The 27,731-nt window shown below is 42.0% G+C and overlaps 1 long non-coding RNA gene across 3 annotated transcripts in view; it reads right to left on the reverse strand.

The window, feature by feature from the left end:
* LOC134349036 (uncharacterized) overlaps window positions 1-26,546 on the reverse strand; it is a 46,450-nt gene extending 19,904 nt beyond the window's left edge. Inside the window, exons 1-4 of one of the 3 annotated variants that reach the window (XR_010018567.1) lie at window positions 26,390-26,546; window positions 10,334-10,432; window positions 3,503-3,575; window positions 2,118-2,256 (exon numbers count right to left, since the gene is read on the reverse strand). This is a non-coding gene — a long non-coding RNA (uncharacterized LOC134349036). Of the gene's footprint in view, window positions 1-2,117; window positions 2,257-3,502; window positions 3,576-10,226; window positions 10,433-26,389 lie in introns of all 3 variants that reach the window. The other 2 variants (XR_010018565.1, XR_010018566.1) reach the window with 2 other exon arrangements.
* Window positions 26,547-27,731: the final 1,185 nt, after the last annotated feature.

Below are 27,731 nucleotides of genomic sequence, written 5' to 3' on the forward strand. Positions count from 1 at the left end.
CGGTCGAACTTTCTTATGTCAGCCACCTCTGATATCAGGCGATGGTACATCGCGAGGAGCGGGCTGTCCTGCCATTCCCTCTGGATCTGCTTCACCCACTTCCATTTCCATGACCCCTGCCTGGTGTCTGGTGTATTCTCCTAGCAAGAATGGGTTGCCGGTGACGGTGGTGGAGGTGGATAAAATAGGGTCCTTAAGAGACTCCTGGACAGGTACAAGGAGCTTTGAAGCCTAGAGGGCTATGGGTAACCCAAGGTAATTTCTAAAGTAAGTACATGCTCGGCACAGCTTTGTGGGCTGAAGGGCCTGTATTGTGCTGTAGGTGTTCTATGTTTCTACCGTTGTATGTTTCTAAGAAAATGTGTGTTATGATCCCATTCCACAAATAACCTGCATTAGTCTGAGTTAGTTCAGGTCACATCTAAATCCATATGCATTCATCTCATTAAAACCCTATCAAAGCCACCCGTGCACTTTAGTGTATTAAGCATGAGGCTGCAGTTTCATTTGCCATAGCTGAAGGTGACTGGTGCTAACTGAAAATGTGACTGTGCTTCCTGCTTTCAAACCGGCTGAAATAATACTTCACGGTCAGTTTGGAGAATTCCATTAGAAGTTTAATCTCTCTAACATTTCTTATTTATGGGACAAAACCTAAGGTCACTGTGAGCAACATTACTATAAAAACTCTTAGAGGTGATCATATCAAGTTGCAAGTATAATTAAAGTTAAATGTCCGAGTTTTTGTTAAAATAGCTAATACAGGAGTTTAAAGAGATGTCGGCTCCCCACTAATGTAGCACCTCCCACTTGAATCATCTGAATCCACACCACATTGTACTTAAAATCTAGCAGTAGAACACAGTAGTGCTAGAAATGTTCCCTGGTAACTAGCACAAGAGATATAAGAAGTTTCTGTGCTTTCAGAAATTAAAATGAAAAATAAAACCTGAAATTATTCTTTTTTTAATTTTGTTAATGCACAATCTTCCTTGCTCGTTACATTTGTAACTCTGAATTAAATTCCCAAGGCAGGGAAATTTCTTATCAGTTACACCCATTTAACTGCGGTAAAAATAGGTGGGAATTGAACTGCCATTTTGTAATCTCATTCGATTTACTGTTTTGGTTCCAGAAGCACTTGTTTATTTTTGGTGTACAATATTCAAGCAATCCAGTGTGGTGATCAGCCATCTATCTGTCAATCCAAGGAGAGCTAGTAGAATGAGTTGGGGGCCTATAACAAACTTCTTCAACCGTCTGAGGTGAAAGAGGCACTGTTGTGCCTTTTTCATCACACAGCCGGTATGTACAGACCACGTGAGGTCCTCAGTGATGTTTATGCCAAGGAACTTAAAGCTGTTCACCCTCTCAACCCCAGATCCATTGATGTCAATCCATTGATGCCTGTCTCTATTCGTCCTGTAATCCACAACCAGCTCCTTTGTTTTTGCGACATTGAGGGAGAGGCTGTTTTCTTGACACCACTGTGTCAGGGTGATGACTTCTTCTCTGTAAACTGCCTCATTATTATTTGAGATTAGGCCAATCAATTAGCAGATGGAGCTGTGGATGGTGACACAGTCATGGGTATACAGAGAGTAAAGGAGGGGGCTTAGGACATAACCCTGAGGGGCACCTGTGTTGAGAGTCAGAGGGGCAGAGGTGAGGGAGCCCTCTCTTACCACCTGCCTCCAGGATCCAGCTGCACAAGGCAGGATGAAGGCCGAGGTCTCTGAGCTCCTTGACAAGCCTGGAGGGAATCATGGTGTTGAATGCTGAACTGTAGGCCAAGAATAGCATTCTCACATAATCATCCTACTTCTCCAGATGTGTAAGGACAGTGTGTAGAGCTGTGGCTATTGTATCATCTGTTGATTGGTTGTGTCGGTAGGTGAATTGTAGGGGGTCCAGTGTGGGTGGCAGCAAGCTGCAGATGTAGTCCTTGACCAGCCTCTCAAAGCTTTTTCTTATTATTGAGGTGAGTGCGACAGGATGCCAGTCATTCAGGCATGTTACCCTGCTCTTTTTTGGTAAAGGGACAATGGTGGATAATTTGAAGCAGGAGGGCACTCTACACCGGAAGAGGGAGAGATTAAAAATGTCTGTAAACACACCTGCCAGTTGTGCTGCGCACTCTGAGTACCCGCCCTGGGATGCCGTCCGGTCCCGCAGCCTTGCGACTGTCCACTCATTGGAAACACCTGCATTCTTTGACCTCAGAGATGACCAAGGTGCAGGTGCAAATAGAACGAACTGTGCAAATACAAAAGAGAGAAAAAATTAATAAATAAGCAATAAATATCAAGAACATGAGAGGAAGAGTCCTTGGAAAATGAGCCCGTAAGTTATGGGAACAACAGTTCAATGATGGAGTTGAGTGGAGTAATCCCGTCTGGTTCAAGAGCCTAGTGGTTGTGGGATAATAACTGTTCCTGAACCTGGTGGTGTGGATCCTGAGGCGTTCAGTACCTTCCTCCTGATGGCAAGAAGAGAGCATTGCCCGGCTGGTGGGTGTCTTTGATGATAGATGCTGCTTCCCTGCAGTTAGGAGGGAGATTTAGATGACATGCCAAATCTTCGCAAACTTTTAAGGATGTAGAAGCACTGCTGTGCTCTCTTCATAATGGAATTTACATCCTGAACCCAGGGCAGAATCTCTGAAACGATAACAGCAAGGGATTTAAAGTTGCTGACCTTCTCCACCTCCGATCCTCCGCTGAGGACTGGTTCATGAGTCTCCAGGTTCCTCCTCCTAAAATCAATAATGAACTCCTTTATCTTGCACACATTGAGTGACAGGTTGTTGCTGTGGTACCACTCAGCTGGATTTTCAATCTCCCCTAAGGGATTCGTTGCCACCTTTGATTTGGCCAATGACAGTGGTGTTGTCAGCAAACTTAAATATGACATTGAAGCTGGTCGTAGCATCACAGTCATAAGTATAAAGTGAGTAGAGCAGAGGGCTAAGCACACAGTCCTGTGGTGTACTTGTGCTGATGGAGATCGTGGAGGAGATGGGGCTGCTAACCCGAACTAGATCCAAAATACATAGAAATTTGGCTATTGACATTTTATAGAAACCATTAGATGAATGCTAGGTAAATATATAAGTAAATGAACATATCTATAAGTTCATTGGGAATGAATTGTTTGTAGAAATGAATTAAAATCATTTAATTTTGGACCATCACTATGTCACAGTAGCTTTATAATTCCACAGGATGGCGCTAAAGTTCCATGTTACACACTATGCTCGCTCTCGCTTACCTCATTAAATGCTCAACTTTTAATATATATTGGTTAAATAAAATTCAATTGAATGTAGTTCTGCTGGTTTGCTGGTGTTAATTCATTCATGCAGTTTGTTTCACAGAAGAATCAAGGTAATTAAATCCAAAGAAACCAATCTGACACACATGTGGATTTCAAATCCATAGTTAGATTGATTTATGGCGCTGGCCAATTGAACAAGTTAGTATTTTGGGCAGCAGGCCCTTACCTGCTAAGAGAGATCCTTATGAGTCACAGCAGAACATTTTCCATTTTTCCACAGATACTAAAGTCAGCAGACACTGAAAAATGGAAAACATAATAAACGAATAATTTTGAGGAAATCAGAAGGGTTTTCACTGCTAATTTCTATTTGAAAGGTCATAAATTGTTTACATTTTGTCCATATATAGCAAAGATCAGAAGTCACTCTCCACTCCCCACTGCTATGACACAGTAAGAATCGATTAGTAAGGTATATAGGATGCTTAACTCCATTGGCCAGAACACGGACAGTCAGAGCAGCAAGGTTATTTTACAACCTTATAAAACATTAGTTAAGTTGGTGTACTGTGCACAGTTCTGGTTGCCACAATATAGGAAGAATGTGATTACATCAAAGAGGGTAACAGAAGATTCACCAGGATGGTGCCTAGGATGGGAAGTGTTAGTTACAGGAAGACGGGATAGGCTGGATTTGCTTTTCTTCTTGAGTAGCCTGAATTAGAGGGCATGAGTTAAAGGAAAGGTTGGACACCTTGGGTTGCTCTCTCTGGAGTGCTGAAGGATGAGGGATGAACTGATGGAGGATTTTAAAATTATGAGAGGCATAGATTGAGTGGACAGTCAGAATCTTTGCCACAGGATGGAAATGTCAAATACTAGAGCATATTCTTTAAGAATACAGGAAAGGTGGGGGGAGGGGGTGAAGCTCAAGGCAATGTAAGGGACAGGTTTTTTATGCAGAATGACCGGTACCTGGGATGGGTTCCCAGGGTAGTGATGGAAGCAGACAGTTTGGTGGAGTTTAAGAGGCTTTTAGATAGACACACAAACATGAGGAAATGGAAGGATGTGGGTGATACACAGGAGGAAGACATTAAGTATAAATTTACATCAAGATCAGCACAATATCATGGGCAGAATGGCCTGTCCCGTTCTGTAATGTTCTACGGTCTATTGGATCAGATTAGCTTATTTGTCACATTTACATCGATACATCAAAACATACAGTGAAACGCGTCACCTTTGCGTGAACAACCAATATAGCCCGAGGACGTGCTGGGACAGCCCGCAGGTATCGACTGCTTCCAATGCCAACATTGCATGGTCACAATTTACTAATCCCTACTAAGTGGCGCATCTTTGAAATGTTGGAGGAAGCAGGAGCACCCCGGGAAAAAACCACGCAGTCACGGGGAAAATGTACTAACTTTTGTCCTTACAGACAAACTCCTCAGAGAATTGAACCCGGGGGTCTGATTAGGGAAATTTTTCAGCCAGAGGGCGGTTCGAATCTGCAGACACTGTCTTAGGGGTTGGCAGGAGCTGGTATTGTCACTTTATTTCAGAAATATTTGGAAGAGCACTTCAATTACCAGGGCATTGAAGTGTATGAATATGAGACTGGTACTCATTGATCAACATAGACAAGATGGGCCGAAGGGCCTGTTTCTGTGCTATCTCATTGTCTGACTCTCTTACCCTGTGCCAAGCACAAGCTACCCCAGCTTGGCTGTGCTTAATGCTGAACATAAACACCCAAAGGGTGATCTGTTCATTTCTCACACTGAGATCACTGGATTTAGCAAGTAGATACTAAATCTTCTTCATTTTGTACTGAGAACAAAAAGTGCAAATTTGCTGAGGTTTGCAGAGACAGCGTCATTTACAGTTAAGTAATTAAATGATTCAAAGTTCAAAATACATTTATTATGCACACTCAGTGGCCACTTTATTAGGTACACCTGTGCACCTGCTTGTTGATGCAAGTGCCAATCATGTGACAGCAACTCAATGCGTAAAAGCATGCAGGCATGGTCAAGAGGTCCAGTTGATGTTCAGACCAGACGTCAGAATGGGGAAGAAACGTGATCTATGTGACTTTGACCATGGAATCATTGTTAGTGCCAGACAGGGTGGTCTGAATGCCTCAGGAACTGCTGATCTCCTCGGATTTTCACACCCAACAGTCTCTAGAGTTTGCAGAGAATGGTGCAATTAACTAAAAACAATCTGTGTGAGCAGCAGTTCTGTGGGAGAAAATGTCCTGTCAAGGAGAGATCAGAGGAGAATAGCCAGACCGGTTCAAGCTGACAGGAAGGAGATAGTAACTCAAATAAACACACGTTACAACAATGGTGTGCAGAAGAGCACCTTGAAAGGCACAACATGTCAAACCTTGATGTGGATGGGCTACAGGAGCAGAAGATCACCATACACTCGGTGGCCACTTCATTATGTACAGGAGATTCCTAATATAATGGCTACTATGTCCCTATTTGTCACCATATACCACCTTGAGATTCATTTCCTTGCAGACGTTTACAGAAAGAAAGAAATACAATTGAATTTATGCAAATCTATACATAAACAGAGAAAAGGGACAAACAATAAATGTGCAAATGAAGACAAACTACGAATACAGAAACAATACTGAGAACATGAGCTGTGAAGAGTCCTTAAAGGTTGTAGAATCAATTCAGAGTAGTGGTGAATGAAGTAATCCACACCATTTCAGAAGCCTGTTTGTTGTAGGGCTATAACTGTTCCTGAACCTGGTGGTGTAGGACCTAAGGCTTTTGTAAATCCTGCCCAGTGGTAGTACTGAGAAGAAGGCATGGCCTGGATGATTTTTATCATGTACCATTTCTCTAGAAATGTTATTCTGGTGGACAATAATTCCCAAATATCCATTGACTTCACCCCAGGACAGGGGTCAGACCAGTTGTAACACGGTAACCAGAAACGTTGACCTAATTCCGTCTGGGTAGCCTCCAACCTGATGGCATGAACATCGACTTCTCTAACTTCCGCTAAGGCCCCACCTCCCCCTCGTACCCCATCTGTTACTCATTTTTATGCACACATTCTTTCTCTCACTCTCCTTTTTCTCCCTCTGTCCCTCTGAATATACCTCTTGCCCATCCGCTGGGTCACCCCCCCCCCGTCTTTCTTCCCGGACCTCCTGTCCCATGATCCTCTCGTATCCCCTTTTGCCTATCACCTGTCCAGCTCTCGGCTCTATCCCTCCCCCTCCTGTCTTCTCCTATCATTTTGGATCTCCCCCTCCCCCTCCAACTTTCAAATCCCTTACTCACTCTTCCTTCAGTTAGTCCTGACAAAGGGTCTCGGCCTGAAACGTCGACTGCGCCTCTTCCTATAGATGCTGCTTGGCCTGCTGCGTTCACCAGCAACTTTGATGTATGTTGCGTGACCTAATCAGCTGCTGCACAGAAAAATAAGCTTGCGATAAATCTCAGGACCTGGTACATTCACACTGTAAACTCTTTTGTTTTCCATTAATTAACCACAGATAAAAATTAATAGTAACACAGGTTGTACCAATAATGGAGCAAAGCAGATTACGGATAAGAATCAGTAGGGGCTCAGTAGGTAATATCCTGTGGGTTAATCTAAATGCATAGCTGCAAATTAAGATAGAGTTTGCTGACATTTAGACAAACAGAAGAAATTGCAATGCTGACAACTGGAAATGAATTAGTAATCCCCTGAGCATACATATGAATATTTCACGATCGAAAACGCAGAAATTTTATGTGGATGGTTGGATTAAACATAGAACAGAACAGTACAGCAGAGTATGGGCCTTCCACCCACACTGTTGTGCTATCATTTTATCCTACTCCTCAATCAATCTAACCTTTCCATCCTATACAGCCCATGACCCTCCATTTTCTCCCTCATCAATGTGCATGTCTAAATCTCTCTTAAAATATCCCTAATGTGTTCGTCCCTATAATCATTCCTGGCAATGCATTCCAAGCATTTACCACTGTCTGTGTTAAAAACCAGTCCCTGACTTGTCCCCTAAACTTTCCTCCACTCAATTTAAAAGTATGTCTTCTGGTATCAGCCAATGTTCTCCTGGGAAAAGGATGCTGGTTGCCCACTCTACGTGAGCCTCTTACAATCTTGTGCACCTCCATGAAGTCACCTCTCACCTTCCTTTGCTCCAAAGAGGAAAACACTACCTTACACAAGGTGCATGGTGTATTGGCCTTCAATAATCGGGGGATGATTTCAAGAGCCATGAAATAGTGCTGCAGTTCTATAAAATGCTGGTGAGACCACACTTGGAATATTATGTTCAGTTCTGGTTGCCCTGTTATGGGAAGGTTGTGAAAGCTTCAGAAAGATTTACTAGGATGCTGCCTGAATTAGAGAGTGTGCCTTATGAGGATAGGTTGAGCGAGCTAGGGTTTTTCTCTTTGCAACAAAGGAGATTGAGAGGTTACTTGACAGTGGTGTATAAGATGTTAAGAGGCATCAATCGAGACATTTTTCCAGGATGGAAATCACTAATACAAGATGGCATCATTTTAAGGTGACTGAAGTTGGTATGTCTGAGGTAGGTGTTTTACACAGAGAGTGGTGGGTGCGTGGGTTGCACTGCCAGGGGCAGATACATTGGGGGCATTTAATCGGCTCTTAGACAGGCACAGGGTTGGACAAGAAATGGAGGCCTATGTGGGACGGAAGGGTTAGATTGACATTAACCTATCGTAGAGTAGGTTAAAGGTCAAGACAACATTGTGAGCCAAAGTTCCTACACTGTGCTGTAATGTTCTATGCTCTATGTTCATTCAGACATACAGGTTGGGAAGTTAGAGAGGTTCCTTCGATTATCCCCAGAAGACAGTGATGTTTTGTGTAAGAGTCATTGGTTTATCCAGAATGATGGAGAAGATAGCATGCAATCCACCAAACTTGTTCCTATGTAAAATCCTATAAAATCCACTCTCTTGTGAGCTCTATGTCACCTATTTAATCTTTTGAGCTCTGAGCAAATAATTGCTACTTCCAAGGTAATCAAATAAGCAATGTTAATTTAGAAATGTGTATCTATTGAAAATGACATGAACTACACATTCTGTAAACACTTGTGAACCTTGCCTTTTGCATTTGGCTTCAATTCAAATATACTTATGAGAATTACAAGCTGTTCATATGCAGTGTAATTACACATCATGAAACATTTGATATTTCTAGTTTAATTACCAACATAATGTAGTAGCTACATGAAGTTGCCATGGTTCCCAATTGATTTGTGACTTTGTAAATATGTAGTCTCCAGAGCAGATGACAATAAAATACCTTATGTAACTTAGCTTTAAGGACTGAACAACTTAATTTGCAATAGTATCTTTGTCTTTCTCGTTTTAGCTGCTTCACAATTTCAAGTGGGCTGACACCCAGAGGGCTTTAATACCATTTACGTCTATATATTTGTTCTTTTATTTGCTCTTATCCTGTCAGGACCCACTCCCTGGATATACATTCTGAATATTGATGGAATTGGTTGTAATATTGGTTTATTACTGCCATAGATACAGTGGGAAACTTTGAGCATACTGTTCATACAGATCTGATCATTACACGGTGCATTGAAGGAGAACAAGGCAAAACAATAAAAGAGTGGAGAATGAAGTGTAAACGCTACTGAGAAAGAGTGGTGCAGGTAAACAATAATGAGCACACCATAACGAAGTACATTGTGAAGTCAAGAGTCCATCTCATTGTACAAGAAGTTCCATTCAGGTGTCTGATAACACCAGGGTAGAAGATGTCCTTGAGCTGGGTGGTATGTGCTGTTTCTTTGGTATCTTCTGCCTGATGGGAGAGGCGAGAAGAGAGAATGTCTGACGTGGGTGGGGTCTTTGATTCTGCTGGCTGCTTTCCTGAGGCAGCAAGATGTGTAGGCAGAGTCCATAGAGGGTGGGTTGGTTCCTGTGATATGCTGAGCTGTGTCGGTTCACAACTTCCTGCAAATTCTGCAGTCACATGCAGAGCAGTTGGAATCCCAGTGCCTGATCATGATCTCAGCACTATCTTCCTCCTCTACCCCATGTGCTGTCATTAATATTCTGTTTTGAATGGACTCAATTACTGATTTTCAATGGGAATTCCAAAGGTTCACCAGCCTCTGAGGGAGGATGTTTCTCAATTCAGCCCTAAACTTCCTAGCCCTCATTCTAAGATTGACCCCAGGTACTGGCCTCCCTATTTATGGGAAATGTCTCTCCCGCATTCTGTTTGCAGAGCTCTGTAAGAATAGTGGAAGTTTCAATGTGTTCTCCACTCAATCTTCTAAATTCTTGAGAATGGAATCCTAGTCTACTCAACCTGTCTTCATGTGACAAACCCACCACGCCTGGAATGAGTTTTTACCCACTTCCTAGCAAATAATTCCTTTCTTAGGTAAAGAGATCAAAACTTGGCACAATGCTCGAATTATATACAACTGCTTTACTCCTTAGGACATCCACACACCGTAGAGTGAAATTTGTCTGTTTTAAAGTATTGAAAATTACAGCACTTGATGTTTTATTTCACAGAACTTCAGTGCCAAATTTGCCCCCCTTATTAAGCTTGTGTCTTATCAAGTCTATCAGATAATCAGAAGTATTTTCACTCCTTGAACCAAAGAATTACTTGACTGTCAAACGTCCGATGACTGGTTTTTTTTATCTCCCTCGTAGTAAGGCATCTGACCAGAGAGCTGGGTAATGGAAGGAGCAGTGGGATCCCAAACAGTCTCAACATGCTGCAGGCTGGGAGGTGGCAGAAGTTAGTAGCTGGCAGCATCCACACAATGGGCACAAGGTGAGAAGAAAGGAGGTGGCAGTGAGCTTCGGGAAGGTGGAGACTGCCTGGACAGTAGAGAGAAACTCTGCTCCTTTTGTCTCCACAAGGAGGAAAGCAAAACTTACCAGATGGGTGCAGTATGACAAGGAAACCCATCATCTTCTTCAATAGAACTAGCATGGACTAAAAGATCTTGTGCATCCTATACTGGGATGTGAGATGGACCCTTCACCTTTGTATTCTCCAGTCTTGCATCCAAACCTCAGGAGCCTTGGGAGTAGCCGATTGCTTGGTGTTCACTCTCATTTCCAGGGCTGGGGCCAGGTCTTAGCTGTGATGGGAGAGAGAGGATCATTTAGGGTCCAGACCAGAGACTGGGAGTGTGCAGTTGGCACTCCCAGACAACGCGAACCATTTCCCCCCAGAAATATTCTACACAGGGTTTGCCACAAAGAAATGGTGTCATGGCACTATACAGAAGGTATGTTGGTTGTACAAAACCGAATCATGACTGGAAACACTGGACTGAGTTCCTAAGTGTCATGATTAAGCCAGAAATGGTCACAGTCATGTTCAATTCCAGCAAAAAAAAGGATTTTAGATATCTACCACTAAATAAAATATCACTCTCTTTCTGTGCTTCCAGTCAAAGTTTGAAATGGTGTCCCTGGCAGGTGTAATTTTCAAATTGCAATCTGCAGGTTTCAGACAGGAAGCCAAACAGCCAGAACCCACCAAGCCCTCCCTCACACCACGATTTTAAGTGCTTCCCTGCCTGGTTTCCATGGAATAAGGAAGTTTCAATTTACCCTTGCTTTCAGCAGATCACAGCCCTAAACTAATATAATCAAGCAATTAAGCTAATTACAGATAAAAGTGTGCTGCACTCTCATAATCTAGCATGGTTTACATGAACAAAATGAAACATAAAAGAAAATCTAACTAAATAGAAACATTACATCTTTCACGTTGCAATGAATGGTTACAGAATTTATAATTATTCACCCAGCAGAAGTATTCAAACCAACATTTATTTTTGCTGTTAGTAAAAGTTATATTTTTATTTCCATAGAACATTTATAATTGATGCACTACAATGCTCTTTGCATCAGGTTGTTATCCGCCACACTGTAATTATGCTGCCAACTCTTATATGTTGTTTAAGGCTGATTAATGATTGGCACTTTTCACTCTGGTACTTCAGCTTTGTTGGCAGTATGGATATTCCTCAGTCTAACTCCTGTTTGATGATCCTCAAAACAAACTCAAAGACCATAAACTCCAGTTTCACAGTTTTGTGCTTCATTTGTGTCTGTGTCTCAAGCCAATGATTACTTCTGCCTGAATGTTGATACAACTTTGCATTGCAATACACCAGATCACTGGAAATACAGTTTTAGATCTAGAAATAAATTTCAGTTTCATCTTACTGCATTTAACATGTAAAAAGCTACCAGTTTTTAGTTTAATCTAACTGCCTCCCTGCAAATTTTAACTCTGTAAAATAAACAACAAAAAAATTAACCATTGATTTCCATTTTTTCATTTGAATGCTTTTCAACATTTCTAGTTCACAGAAGCTGAGAATAATTTCCATTCATAGATTAGAAATAGTTTGCATTCAGGTTTTAATTTTAGCCACACTATCCCAAATTTAACAAAGTTAATTTTCATGAAAATCAAGTTGCAATTGAAGTAGATAAAAATATTTTAATGTGAGTGAGTAGCCAAGTTCTGATCTATCAAAAACAGTGCAGCCTGTCATACCTGTGAAATTCAGTTCTGGATGTAACATAGTTTGCAGCTGGATTTCCCAAGTCCTCATAAATAACTGAGGATTTCTTATGCTTATTTCAATATCAATAACATGGGAAGTACTACTTTAATAACTATACGCATGGCTCTGATGGATTAATAATAGCATAAATGATGCTGTAAAATCTCAAGACAAGGCCTTATGATAAAATGTGAGACTTTACAGCCACATCAGTCAACCTAATTACTTTTTAGTGCATTATGCTCAGAGCTGTTACACTAATCTTCAATTAGTATATTCCTTGTAAGCTATAGAAACTTTTGCAAATCTGTTTGCGCAAATGTGTCAAATAATACCACATTGATAAAAGCTAAGTGGAGTGAATAGTGGCCAATGCAATTCAGGTCTCATCAATACTTTTTTACAACATTGTAAAAGCCAATTACTCTCAAATTAAGGAGTGAAATTTGTTGACAGCAATTTTAGATGATAATGTTTAGGAAACAATTATCCTGGGTGAATTATAGTGTCTGGAGTGTTAAATGATTTCTCAGTTTAGTGGGCTCCCACTGGCTGGGCTTTCCTTTTCATTCCTTCATGAACCCAAGCTACGTTGATACAATAGCCAATAAATAATTGATACTTTTCAGCACTAGAAATCCTATTAAGTGTAAATAAGAAACAAGTTTTGAGACAGTCTTCAGCAAATAGTTGTAAAATATGGTGTAATTTTCCCTTGAAATAAAGCCCTTTATTGCCAATTGGTTTCCACAAGTGCATTATTAAGGTAATGTAATTTCAGCCAGTTTGAGAATTATTACATCTAAACATCAATTTGTTTGCCTTTCCCAGCCAACAATAAAGATTCCAGGGAAGTATTTCATTGTCACTGGAATGTTATCCTCTTACCTGCCTCGGGCATAATGCCTGGAACTATGTCTCTCTCTTTAAAAACTACCTTCAGGTCACCAGGTTAATGTGTGGCTTTGTATCACCATTACCTACGGTACTCCTGTAAAGAGTTTATTGCTGCCAAAGAACCGGGTGTTATTGCAGAGTACGAACCGACATCTCTCCCACAACTAATTCCTTCCATAGCACCATCTCATGCTTGCACAGAGTGAAAGGGTTCACCACCACATTCACCTCACCTGAAAGCCGATTCACCCTCCGAACACCTTTAATAACTCGGGTGTGAAACTGTTATGCGTTCCTGTGCTGATAGTGTTACACAACTTTTTGATTTGAACTTGAACCACAACATATGAAACTGATTTAAAGGATAATTACATCCGAATATGCACACTTGTTTGCTGGTGTTGATCTTGGTTTAAAGCTGAGTAATTTGTGCTGAGATTCATGCTTGTCCAGTCCATGCTATGACCTGTCTGCATTTTTCAGTATCTTCTTTACAAATGTAATTATGCTGCTTGCACTAAACTTGCAGGTTGAGTCAGTGGTGAGGAAGGCAAATGCCATGTTAGCATTCTTTTCCAAAGGTCTAGAATACAAGGGCATGGATGTGTTGCTGAGGTTTTATAAGGCACTGGTGAGGCCTCACCTTGAGTATTATGAACTGTTTTGGGCCCCACATCTTAGAAAATATGTTCTGGCATTGGAGAGGGTCCAGAGGAGGTTCACAAGGATGATTCCAGGAATGAAAGGGTTATCATACAAGAAACGTTTGATGGCTCTGGGTCTGTACTCGCTGGAATTCAGAAGGATCGGGGGGGATCTCATTGAAACCTTTTGAATATTGAAAAGCCAAGGACAGAGTAGACGTGGAAAGGATGTTTCCCATGGTGGGAGAATTTAGGATAAGAGGGCACAACCTCAGGATGGAGGGACAGTCTTTCAAAACAGAGACGTGGAGAAATTTCTATAGCCAAAGAGTGGTGAAATTGAGGAATTTGTTGCCACGTGCAGCTGTGAAGGCCAGGTCGTTGGGTCTATTTAAGGCAGAGATTGATAGGTTCTTGATTGTACATGGCATCAAAGGTTACGGGGAGAAGGCTCGGAACTCGGGTTGAGCAGGAGATAGAAAAAAAGATCAGCAATGATTGTATGACCGAGCAGCCTCGATGGGCCAGATGGCCTAATTCTGCTCCTATGTCTTATGGTCTTATGGTCTAATTCAGAATAAGGTGTAACAGCCACAAAGAAGGTGTAGTGCAGATAAACAATATGGTGCACAAATTTAATGAGGTAGACTGTGAGCACGAGAGTCTGTCTTATCATACTAGGGAACCATTCAATAGATAACAATAGTCCTAAACTGGCCCTTCCAACCAGCCAACCATGAGTTCTCTCTAAGCTCGTCTCATTTCCTGTGTTTGGCCCATAAAACTCTAAATTTTTCCTCTCCATGCACCTGCCCAAGTACTTTATAAATGTTGTTAATATACCAGCCTCATCCACCCCCGTCAGCTCATTCCCTATACCGCCTACCCTCTGTGCAAAAACATTGCCTCTCAGAATCCTGTTAACTCCCTCCCTTTAAAACTATTTACTTATTTCAAGATACAGCGCAGAAGAGGCTGAACAAGCTGCACCACCCAGCAACCCCTCTATTTAAGCCGAGCCTAGTCACAGGAGAATTTACAATGGCCAATGGACTTACTTGCCAGTACAACTTTGGACGGCCGGAGGAAACCCATGCTCACATGAGAAGAACGTACAAACTTCATCCAGAGGATGCCAGAATTGAACTCTGAACTCCAACACCCTGAGCTGTAATAGCGTTGCACTGATCGTTACGCTACCGAGCCACCCTGAAACTATGCCCTCTAGTTCTCGATTCTCCGTTTTTATTTCAGATTTCTGGCATTGGAAACTTTAGATTTCTACTTCAGCTCTTAGTATGCCTCTGAGCACCCAGCTGTGCCAATGTCCTGCTGCCCCAATAGATCTCAAAATATCACTTGAAAACAATATTCTGAGCTCAAAAGAGATTTCTGGGGAAAGGGCATTGAGCTGAAATGCTGGCCGTGTTTCTCACTCTATTTGTGCTGCCTGACTTGCTGATTATTTCCAGTGTATTTATTTGTGCTTGTACCAAGAACCCAATTTAATTGTCTCCCAGACAGGAGCATGGCCATGACTAACAGAATCGGTGGTTTCAGGTGATTTGCTCATAACATGGTGGGAAAGGACGGCTGGGATTTACTGTGAGACCATTAGTCAGGATAAAAGCCAAAAGAAAGGTAGGAATTTCCCAAATTCATTGGAATGCCATGACTCAGGAGGCTCACGGACTTGTTCAAGGGTCATGGGGGAAGAATCGGTCAGTCTAATAGATGAAGAGATGAAACAAAACTGGACCATTCTCTTCCTATCAGTCAGCTCCTCTCCCTGTTGTGGTGGCTATATGCAGCTGATGGAATAATCCAGGCTCTGGAGTTCTCAATCTAAACTAATCGCTTTCACTGCCAACTTTTCTGTTTTGTTGCCCAGAAGAGAAAATTATGAATTATAATTATGATTTAAATTGTAAGTTTTAAGTTATAAGAAAATTATAAGTTTTGTAATTTTCAGATTCTCAGGCAGATGTTCAGTAACAGAAGAGACTACAAATGCTGGAATAAGGAGCAAGAAACAAACTCAGTGGGTCAAACAGCATCTACAGTGGTGCTGATACAGAATGTCGACTGTCATTTTCCCCTTCACAGATGCTGCTCGTTCCACCGAGTGCCTCCAGCAGTTTGGCTGTTTTTTTGCAACAGCTGGAAATGCCTCATCGGCAGTTTGGTTACATCATGATTGATCTTCGTCTCTGACTTCAATTAGAAAGAAGAACGGCGGCCAGGGATTTATTTTCAGCCCATTTCGAAGAGTCCTGGTTGACTCACTGTTGTCGCTCCACTTTAAGGGTGGACCTCAAATGAGAGTGGAAGTCAGTAACGAGATGTGCATGTGCAAGAGAGACCAGGCTAGTACGTGTGGGGAAAGTCCTGAAGCTCTACATCGACCCCTCTACCCTGGTGACCTCCTCTACAGTGGGTTCTGCAAGCGAAGTTGGCCACTGCTCCCTTCATTGGAGTCAGATTTTATGTTTCAGTTTTTGTGCTCTTCCTTCTGTTGTTTTTCTACTTCTTCCATAAGTGCTTTGACACTATCTGTCCTGATGAGTCTTTGAGATATTAAAACATAGTGTGTAGGACATGAAGCAGCAAGAGTGGAAGTGAACTGGCGGGAGGGAGAGTGAAGTGTGTAACTGCAGTGGGTGTGTGGGTCCAGACAGAAGATGATTCAAATCACGAACACAAGAGGTTCTGCAGATGCTGGACGTCCTGAGCAACACACATATAAAATACTGGAGGAACTCAGCAAGTCTATGGGGATGGAGGGGTGGAGGTGGAATAAACAGTTGATTTTTCGGAGACAGACCCTGATGAAGGGTCTCAGCCCGAAACGTCGACTGTTTATTCCTCTTGATAGATGTTGCCTGAGTTGCTGAGTTTCTCCAGCATTTTATGTGTGCGTTGCAGAAGGCAATGTAATGAAGTATTCTGTTATAATGGAAAAGCGAGCCTGAAAGAGCGGGATAATGGTGCTAAAGGGATGGAAGGGGGACAATAACAAAGGAGTGAAAGTAAAATGCATTAATTATCTGGAAAATGAGGCTGAGTGTAGTGTATCTAAGTTTGCTGATGACACTAAATTGAGTGGGAAAGCAAATTGTGCAGAAGATACAGAGAGTCTGCAGAGAGATACAGATAGGTTAAATGAGTGGGCAAGGGTCTGACAGATGGAATGCAATGTTGGTAAATGCAAGCTCATCCACTTTGGAAGGAAAAATGAAAGAGCAGATTATAATTTAAATGGTAAAAAATTGCAGCATGCTGCTGTACAAAGGGACTTGGGAGTGCTTGTGCATGAATCACAAAAGGTTGGTTTGCAGGTGCAGCAGGCTATCAAGAAGGCAAATTGAATATTGGCCTTCATTGCTAGAGGGATTGAATTTAAGAGCAGGGAGGTTTTGCTACAATTGTACAGGGTACTGGTGAGACTGTACCTGGAGTACTGCGTGCAGTTCTGGTCTCCTTATTTGAGGAAGGATATACTGGCTTTGGAGGCGGGGCAGAGGAGGTTCACCAGGTTGATTCCGAAAAAATGAGGTGGTTAGACTATGAGGGGACATTGAGTCGTCTGGGACTGTACTCGCTAGACTTCAGAAGAATGAGAGGAGATCTTATAGAAACATATAAAATTATGAAAGGGATAGATAAGATAGAGGCAGAAAAGTTGTTTCCACTGATAGGTGAGACTAGAACTAGAAGACATAGCCTCAAGACTTGGGGGAGTAGATTTAGGAAGGAGATGAAGAGGAACTGCTTTTCCCAAGGAGAGGTGAATCCGTGGAATTCTCTGCCCAGTGAAGCAGTGGAGGCTTCCTCAGTAAATTTACTTAAGACAAGGATGGATAAATTTTTGCATAGTAGGAGAATTAAGAGTTATGTGGAAAAGACAGGTAGATGGAGATGAATCCATGGCCAGATCAGCCATGATATTATTGAATGGTGGAGCGGGCTCAATGGGCCAGATGGCCGACTCCTGCTCCTATTTCTTATGTTCTTCTGTTAATAAGGATTTCCCATTCTGGTGAAGTTGGTAAATTTCCTCTTCTGAAGTCAAATACTAGGGACATTGATTTGCTCTGCCCATAGTGCCAAATTCTTTGTGCAGGTAGCTATTGCATGTTTAATGGGAAAAGGTTGGGCATATTTTATACCTGACTGTTTTTGTACTGTCTGACCTGTCATGACTACAGCCCAGAATCTGTTGGATGAAATAATGCAGTTTGCCACTGCAGAAAATACTGGGTCGAACCGAAACGTGTACCGAGTTACATGCTACCATTGAGTAACAACGACCCTGCCTGATTTCTCACTCGGTAACAGGTGAGTTACTTATTAGCTCCGGCTGATGAACAGTTACCTAGTAATGAGAACTGGCCACGCAATGGATTAGCAATCCTACTGGTGGTACTGAGGTGACAAAGCACACACACTCTACCCACTCACTGTCTGACAAATGTTTTACATAAAAGTTGATTCACATTTTCCTGTAATACAGTGCAACGCTTTCAAGTGATGGAAAGACCTGTTTCAATGAATAACTGAAAATCTATGCCTACACCTGTTTTAATTGTTTTATGCACCACCACATTGCTGAAATATTGATATGCCTGCATTATTTTCTGACACTTCTTCTTAAAACTTACTTTCTATATTAACATTATGAAGTATATACTTCTAACAACAAAGTTAGAGGTGGCTAAATTTAAATATCATTCTCTTGGTCAGTGAACACTTATTTTCTCTTTTATATAAAGTAATTATATCAAAGATTTACAAGAATGTTGCCGGATTGGGGAGCATGCCTTACGAGAATAGGTTGTGTGAACGCAGCCTTTTCTCCTTGGAGCAACAGAGGTGATCTGATAGAGGTGTATAAGATAATGAGAGGCATTGACCGTGTGGATAGTCAGAGGCTTTTTCCCAGGGCTGAAATGGCTAACACAAGAGGGCACAGTTTTAAGGTGCTTGAAAGTAGGTACAGAGGAGATGACAGGGGCAAGTTTTTTACACAGAGGGTGGTGAGTGCGTGGAATGGGCTGCTGGCGACAGTGGTGGAGGCGAATACGATAGAGTCTTTTAAGAGACTCCCGGACAGGTACATGGAGCTTAGAAAAATAGAGGGCTATGGGTAACCCTAGGTAATTTCTAAAGTAAGTACATGTTCGGCACAGCATTGTGGGCTGAAGGACCTGTATTGTGCTGTAGGTTTTCTATGTTTCTAATCATTTCATCAATAATAGTGTGTGATAGCTGCTTAGTTTCAATACCAGGATCTGTAAATTCAAGATTCAAGATTGTTTAATGCCTTTTCCTGCACACAAGTGTAAGGAGAATAAAATAATTGTCATTCCAGATACAATGCAGCACAAAACAAAACACAAAAGATAAAAAACACAATAAAACTTAAAAGAACACACAATAAATACAAATACATAAATTAGCTTATATACATAGATTGATAGCATGTCCATAAAGTGTGCTAGGCTGTTCATAAGGTGAATGATGGGAAATAATAAAGCAGTGGTGGTGTTAGTAGGTGGAGGAGTTGATCAGTCTGACGAATTGTGGAAAGTAACCGCATTTTGAGTCTGGTGGCCCTAGATGGATGCTATGTAGCCTCCTCCCTGATAAGAGTGGGACAAACAGTCTGTAAGCAGGGTATGTGCTTCTATAAATTTCTAGCTTTACATTTCACAGCTACAATATTCTAGTGTTTATCCTTTAAGAAGTACTTTATTTTACCTAACTATAATGAAATCTAATTGACTTGCCTTACACCTTGCTGCTTGTCTTTATCACACAGAGGCCGAACCCCCTACTGGTGAGTGGCAAGAATCCAGTCCGCAGCAACAGCAAAATACTTTGGTCTGGCAAATCTTATCAGTCAAACCTGTCCTTTGATCAACTGTCAACAGGAGAGCTGGATAATCGCTAGCAGCTGCTATCCCATGATGGTGCAGACCAGTAACCCATAAACATTTATAGCATGCTTAACTTTGCTGATAAAGGCAGGCCCCACATCTCACTGGAGTCAGCAGCTTCCAGGAAAAGCAGCTTTAAATATCTCCAAGGTTTTCTTATTTAAACACAAATGTAGCATGAAGACCTACCCTGTGGCAACAGTTGGATATCATTGATATCAATACAATAGTGTCCTTTCCCGTGAAAATGCTGTATTCCTCTATCTTTAAAGTTCATGGCCAATGTCATCATGGGTACCAGCCTATAACTTATCGGGAGCCATAATTGTTAACAAATGCTCTGTGTAGTCTTATGACAAGCGGATTAACAAAGCTGTTATCAAATTAAGTTAATGCTTCACTTCAAAGTTCAGGGAAATAGGCAACATACCTGCTCACTTGTACTCCGAGTATTAGCCTGCAATCTTGTATTAAGATTCTTCACTTTGAGGGTAGCAGTATGTATTCATAGTCAAAGTGATACAAATATAGCAATTAGTTTTTACTTTTTAATGTATTGCTTGCCATTTTGTTATACAAACTAGGGAAGATCTCGGTGTAATCGCTAGTTCATGCTGACTTGGGGACATGTATATGGTGACATTAATGTAGTTTCATAATAAATTTACTTTGAGCTTTGTCTTGGCTTCGGTATCACTGCAATGGAAAGGGCAAAAATGGTTCCTGCATGTTAATATTTGTGTAGTTATCATAGGGGTTTCTTAAGGTTGTTATAGCCAGGGGTGGTAATGGGGACAAGCTCCCACTACTTACTAAATGTTCCCAATGGCGTTCACCTCAAATAGCCTCTGACAACCAAGTCCAGCTCCAGGCCTTCACATGTGGCTTAGATGTTAAGACCGTTTCTATTGACGGGGCAAAGGCTGGCTTCGGACAGATAGGGCACGTCAGTCATGGTTGGCAGCTCATCTAGGAGAAGGAAAACTCTGATCTCAAAACTCCGCTGCCTTGTGGTTATACCCACTCATGGGGAAGGCTTTGGGAGTAAACCTCGAGGGAAAAATCCAGAGTAGGAGTCCTTAAGGCAGTCCTATACAAAAGGAGATGGCTTTAAGGTAAGGGGTGGGAAGTTCAAGGGGGATATTAGAGGAAGGTTTTTCATTCAGAGAGTGGTTGGTGCGTGGAATGCACTGCCTGAGTCAGTGGTGGAGGCAGATACACTAGTGAAGTTTAAGAGACTACTAGACAGGTATATGGAGGAATGTAAGGTGGGGGCTTATATGGGAGGCAGGGTTTGAGGGTCAGCACAACATTGTGGGCCAAAGGGCTTGTACTGTGCTGTACCATTCTATGTTCTATGTCTATGTTCTATGTAAGAACTAAATAAATAAATTACAGTAGGTATACAGATAGAACATAGAACATAGAACAGTACAGCACATTACAGGCCCTTTGGCCCACAACGTAGAGCCGACCCTTAAACACTGCCTCCCATATAAACCCCCACCTTAGATTCCTCCATATACCTGTCCAGCAGTCTCTTAAATTTCACTAGTGTATCTGCCTCCACCACTGACTCAGGCAGTGCATTCCACGCACCAATCGCTCTCTGAGTAAAAAACCCTCCTCTAATATCCCCCTTGAACTTCCCACCCCTTACCTTAAAGCCATGTCCTCCTGTATTGAGCAGTGGTGCCCTGGGGAAGAGGCGCTGGCTATCCACTCTATCTATTCCTCTTAATATCTTGTATACCTCTATCATGTCTCCTCTCATCCTCCTTCTCTCCAAAGAGTAAAGCCCAAGCTCCCTTAATCTCTGATCATAATGCATACTCTCCAAACCAGGCTGCATCCTGGTAAATCTCCTCTGTACCCTTTCCAATGCTTCCACATCCTTCCTATAGTGAGGCGACCAGAACTGGACGCAGTACTCCAAGCGTGGCCTAACCAGAGTTTTATAGAGCTGCATCGTTACCTCGCGACTCTTAAACTCTATCCCTCGACTTATGAAAGCTAACACTCCATAGGCTTTCTTAACTACTCTATCTACCTGTGAGGCAACTTTCAGGGATCTGTGGACATGTACCCCCAGATCCCTCTGCTCCTCCACACTTCCAAGTATCCTGCCATTTACTTTGTACTCTGCCTTGGAGTTTGTCCTTCCAAAGTGTACCACCTCACACTTCTCCAGGTTGAACTCCATCTGCCACTACTCAGCCCACTTCTGCATCCTATCAATGTCTCTCTGCAATCTTCAACAATCCTCTACACTATCTACAACACCAGCAACCTTTGTGTCATCTGCAAACTTGCCAACCCACCCTCCTACCCCCACATCCAGGTCGTTAATAAAAATCACGAAAAGTAGAGTTCCCAGAACCGATCCTTGTGGGACACCACTAGTCACAACCTTCCAACCCGAATGTACTCCCTCCACCATGACCCTCTGCTTTCTGCAGGCAAACCAATTCTGAATCCACCTGGCCAAACTTCCCTGGATCCCATGCCTTCTGACTTTCTGAATAAGCCTACCGTGTGGAACCTTGTCAAATGCCTTACTAAAATCCATGTACATCACATCCACTGCACTACCCTCATCTATATGCCTGGTCACCTCCTCAAAGAACTCTATCAGGCTTGTTAGACACGATCTGCCCTTCACAAAGCCATGCTGACTGTCCCTGATCAGACCATGATTCTCTAAATGCCCATAGATCCTATCTCTAAGCATCTTTTCCAACAGCTTTCCCACCACAGACGTAAGGCTCACCAGTCTATAATTACCTGGACCATCCCTACTAACTTTTTTGAACAAGGGAACAACATTCACCTCCCTCCAATCCTCCGGTACCATTCCCGTGGACAACGAGGACATAAAGATCCTAGTCAGAGGCTCAGCAATCTCTTCCCTTGCCTTGTGGAGCAGCCTGGGGAATATTCCATCAGGCCCCGGGGACTTATCTGTCCTAATGTATTTTAACAACTCCAACACCTCCTCTCCCTTAATATCAACATGCTCCAGAACATCAACCTCTCTCACGTTGTTCTCCACATCATCAAGTTCCCTCTCATTGGTGAATACCGAAGAGAAGTATTCATTGAGGACCTCGCTCACTTCCACTGCCTCCAGGCACATCTTCCCACCTTTATCTCTAATTGGTCCTATCTTCTCTCCTGTCTTCAAATTTTGTTCTTCAAATAATTGAGGAATGCCTTGGGATTTTCCTTTACTCTACTCGTCAAGGCCTTTTCATGCCCCCTTCTTGCTCTTCTCAGCCCCTTCTTAAGCTCCTTTCTTGCTACCCTATATTCCTCAATAGACCCATCTGATCCTTGCTTCCTAAACCTCATGTATGCTGCCTTCTTCCACCTGAATAGATTCTCCACCTCACTTGTTCCTTCACCCTACCATTCTTTATCTTCCTCACCAGGCCAAACTTATCCCTAACATCCTGCAGGAGATCCCTAAATATCGACCACATGTCCATAGTACATTTCCCTGCAAAAACTTCATCCCAATTCACACCCACAAGTTCTAGCCTTATAGCCTCATAATTTGCCCTTCCCTAATTAAAAATTTTCATGTCCTCTCTGATTCTATCCCTTTCCATGATAATGTTAAAGGCCAGGGAGTGGTGGTCACTGTATATTAAATATTTAGATTAAAAATAGTGCAAAACAGAAATCATATAACTCATCAGTTAAAAACTCGAGAGGTGATTGATAAGTTCGTGGCCTAAGGTAGAAGGAGATGAGTTATTAACTTAAAACTTTCTGCATAATCACTCAAAGCGTTGAACTGCATGTGCATGTAACGAGAGCTGTATAACTCATCTCCTTCTACCTTAGGCCATGAACTTATCAATCACCTCTGCTATGGACACTTTCTGGAGGTCCAGGATCCGTATGCTCCACAACTGCTGGACTAAGCGTGTAAATGTAGGAGGGGACTATGTTGAAAAATAAGTGTGCTAGGTTTTCTAAAATTGACCCCTTCTACCTTAGGCCACAAACCTATCAATCACCACTTGTAATCCACTCTTATTCCATAAGTTCCCTCTTGCTCTGCACATCTAAATAAAAGTATGACCTGTTCATTATCCTCAATAGGAAAATGTGCTGAAGCCACTGTAAACTATATTGGTGGGAGGTGGGGGCGCTATTGTCTTTGAGAGGATTCTCCTTTATTTATTTGTTCTTGCAATGTGTAGCATGCATCTCCTGTCCATCCTCAGTTGCACTGGAACGGAGGTAAATGTCAACTATATTGAGGCTCTGGAGTAATATGTGGACCAGTGTAGGTAAGGACAAGAGGTTCAATTCCCTGAAGACTATTTGTGAACCAAAAGTAGTTTTGTGGTTAATGTACTAGCTTTTTAATCCAGATTTATTTAATCTTTTGGCTTCTCAGTTACTGTAGTGAGATTTGAACATATCTTGAGGTCAGTCTCTGGAAAGAGACTAATAAAATTATGGTACCCTGAATGGTGTGGAGAAAAAAAGAGAGGTGATGATAAAGGAAATGACAAAACAAACCAGTGAAACCATGGATGGATAAAAGGCAGGAAAAGAAGATGAAAGGGGAAGTAGAGGTGTGGGGAAAGAAGAGGAAATAATAGTGTGATTCAGTTTATTAATTCAATTTTGATTCCTGCTGATTTCTTCCTACCTTTTCAATAATACTAAACTTCTGTGCCCTCAAGGTCAAACCATTATAAAATCAATTGTAAAGCAATTTATTTTTAAATTGATTTTTTTTCCTTTTTGCAGCTGTCCTCCTGATACACAGTGTGCACGTATTTTTTTCTTTGTTAGCACCTGAGGAAAGTGATGGGGCAGTGGTGTAAGGTCACTACCACCATTATACACAAAGAAATGGACTGAAGAAGACCCATCAGAGTCAGGACAAGTTAGGACAACAAGTTCTGTGCAGGATCCAGCACAGAAAGCCATACAAAGCTAGTCTGAGGAAATAGATGAGATTCTATGTATCTCCTTTGAGATTGTTCCATTTTCAAAGGCTCAGCTACCAGCCTAGATGAGTATGTCACTGACTTTATGGAGCTTATCAGCAAGTGTGTTGAGGGCTGTGTATTCCAGGTGTTCCCAAACTGGAAACCATGAATGAACTGGGAGATTCACTCCCTACTGAAATCTAGGACTGTGGCGTTCAAATCAGGTGACCCTGAAATTTACAAGAAAATCAAGATTCAACCTCCACAAAGCTATCAGGGATATCAAGGGACAATACCAGTCCAAAATCGAGTTTCAGAGCAGCTGTCAGTTGTGGGTTCCGTGCTGTAATGGGCTAAGAAACAAAATCAGTCAGCATCACTGACAACAGCACATCCCTTCCTGATGATGCTAATGTATTCTATGTATGCTTTGAATCGAAGGGGATTGAAATGTCACCACCAGTCCCAAGAGGCTCCAGTGCACTTGAACCCACAATCACCTTTGCCGACATAAGGTCAGTCTTCCAGAGAGTGAACCTGTTGAAAGCATCTGGCCTGGATGGTATCCTTCGCCGTGTCCTTAGATCCTGTGCAGATCCTGTTTTTAACCTCCCCCTGCTTCAATCTGAGGTTCCCATTTGATTTAAGAAGACCATTCTCATCCCAGCCTCTGAGGAAAACAAGGTAATGTGCCTTAATGATGACCACTTGTTGGCGTGAAGTATCTCTGGAGGCTGGTCATGTCACTCATTAACTCCAGTCTTCCTGACAACTTCGACCCACTGCAATTTGTTGACTGCCAAAATAGGTCTGTAGCAGATGCTAGGGATGCCACCTCACTGGCCCTAGTCATCTGTGTGGCATCTGGACAGTAAAGACACTCACATCAGACTACTGTTTATTAACTACAGCTCCACATTCAAATCTATAATTCTAAAAAACGCATCTCCAAATTCGCAGACTTGGGACTCCACACCTTCCTTTCCAACTGTATTCTGGACTTCCTGACCAACAGACGACAACAGAGAAGGATAAGCAGCAACATCTCCCCTACAATTAATCTCAACACTGGTGCCCCACAAGGCTGTGTCCTTAGTACCCTGCTCTATTCCCTGTACACTCACCACTGCCTGGCCACATTCTGCTCTGACTCCATCTACACGTGTGTGGATGATACACCATAGTGGACTATATCTCAACTTACGATGAGTCGGAGTACGGAAAGGAGAGAGAGAGAGAGCCAAGTGACATGGTGTCATAACAATAACCTTTCCCTCAATATCAGCAAAACTAAAGAGCTGGTCAATGACCTTGGGGCGGGGCGGTGCACAAGCTCCTGTTTACATCAACAGTGCTGAGGTTGAGAGGGCTGACAGCTTCAAACTCCTAGGAGTGAACATCACCCGTCCTGTCCTGGTCCAACTACTTTGATGCCACGGCCAAGAAATCTCACCAATGTGTCTACTTCCTCCGGAGACTGAAGATATTTGCCATACCCCTTTTGACCCTCAACAATTCTGATCAATGCACCTTGGAAATGTATTCTCCAGATACATCAAGGCTTGGTATGGCTACCGCTCTACCTGTGACCACAAGGAACTGCAGAGTCGTGGTCACATCTCACCATATCATGAAAACTGGCCTCCCCTCCATGGACTGTGTCCAACCTTCTCACTAAAGCAGCCAGTATAATAAAAGACCCTGCCCACCCTAGATATTGTCCCTTCTCTCCACTTCCATTGGGCAGAATGTACAAAACTCTGAATGCATGTACCCACCAGGGTCAAGGATAGCTTCCATACTGCTGTTATAAAAATATTCAACAGTTCCCTAGAAGGAAAAGATGTGCTCTTATCCTCATAATCTACCTCATTATGACCTTGAACTCGACCTGCACTACACTTTCTCTTTACAGTAACACTTCTCTACACTCTGTTCTTGTTTTACCTTGTACTACGTCAATGCACTTTGTAATGAATTGTTCTCCATGAACATTATTGAAGACACATTTTTCACTGTACCTCAGAACATGTGACAATAATAAATATTACAATTATATAAAAGAATTCCTATCACCTCTCCAGAAGAATTCCAGTTAGGTTGGGAAATCTGGTCATTCGTCTGGTATTCCACAGATGTCAACTCTCTTTCAATCTACTGGCACACATTGGCAAGTGATTTCTGGAATCCCAAAGTCTTGTCCAAATGTAATGCTGATAATCATGGAGGAGAGTGTGAGGGTTCTGGAGGAAGTCGTTAAAATTTTCCCTCCACTATATGCAAACATATAATTGTGGAATTTGAACTCTTAAATATAAATGTACTTTGACTGACATAATCTCCACAGATGAGTGATCTTGATAGTACATTGTATATTACAGAAGGTAATCCTGTGACTCACCATGTAGAAAATCATTGGTAAAGAAGCTAGTAACATATTAGTTTTCAATTCACTAACTGGGGCCTTGATTCTGTGATACTTAACCACTAGGAAAGGTATTTCCAATTACTTGGCATTGATCTGTCTCTACTTATCAAAGATATGGCAAATTCTATACTTATTGATCTAGTTCCAATCGACCTGAAAGATTATTGCAGGTAGGAGGTGAGGACAGCACCAGGAAACAAGTAACCAGATTAATAGCCAGTTCTGAATGGTTTAATGTATTGTATATCAATTCTGTGTGCTTATTTATGGTGACCAGCTTGCCATGTTATGAGAACAGAGTACTAGATAAGAACTTCCATACAAGGCAAAATCACATTAGATTTTTTTTCAGTGTTTAAAACAATTGATAATTCCCAATTTACGTGGCCCATTCTGCAAGTGAGAGAGCTTGAAGATGTGTTTGTGACTTCAATCCTAGATAGGAGTCAAAGTCAGTACACACCTATTGTCAATAGATACATCAGTTCATTTAGTTTCCCAACAGGTCAAAGAAGAATAAACATGCAGTCTATGACCCCTGCATCACCGTGCTGTTAATAGCAGCCAATCAGCTTCATATCATCACGCAATCTAAACAGAATCCAAGGCTGCACTTTTCTGCTCTCAGCAATAAAAAAGGTCCAGGCCTGCCAAACATGTTTGATAACTTGTAGAATATGGCAGCTCTGTAATTAATGATTAACATGGTGGTGATGAAAGTCCTTATTTCAGAATGATGAATGCAGAGATAAATGAAATGTACCCTCCACTATCTAAGGTACAGAGAGGCTTTGTAGGTGTTGTCAATCTGACAAATTGCAGAACTGTTCACACAGCAGGATTATGGGCCAAACTTTGTGGACAAGCTTGTAGCTGCAGTTTGACTTCTGTACTTTGTTTCTTCTTGGAGGACATTGTAAAATATTTAAGCATTCAAACGGCAAACTATTTTAATTCACTAGTTAAATCATAGCAAAACACTATTTCAAG

Source organism: Mobula hypostoma, chromosome 7, assembly GCF_963921235.1.
Source record: "Mobula hypostoma chromosome 7, sMobHyp1.1, whole genome shotgun sequence".
NCBI lineage: Eukaryota > Metazoa > Chordata > Chondrichthyes > Myliobatiformes > Myliobatidae > Mobula > Mobula hypostoma.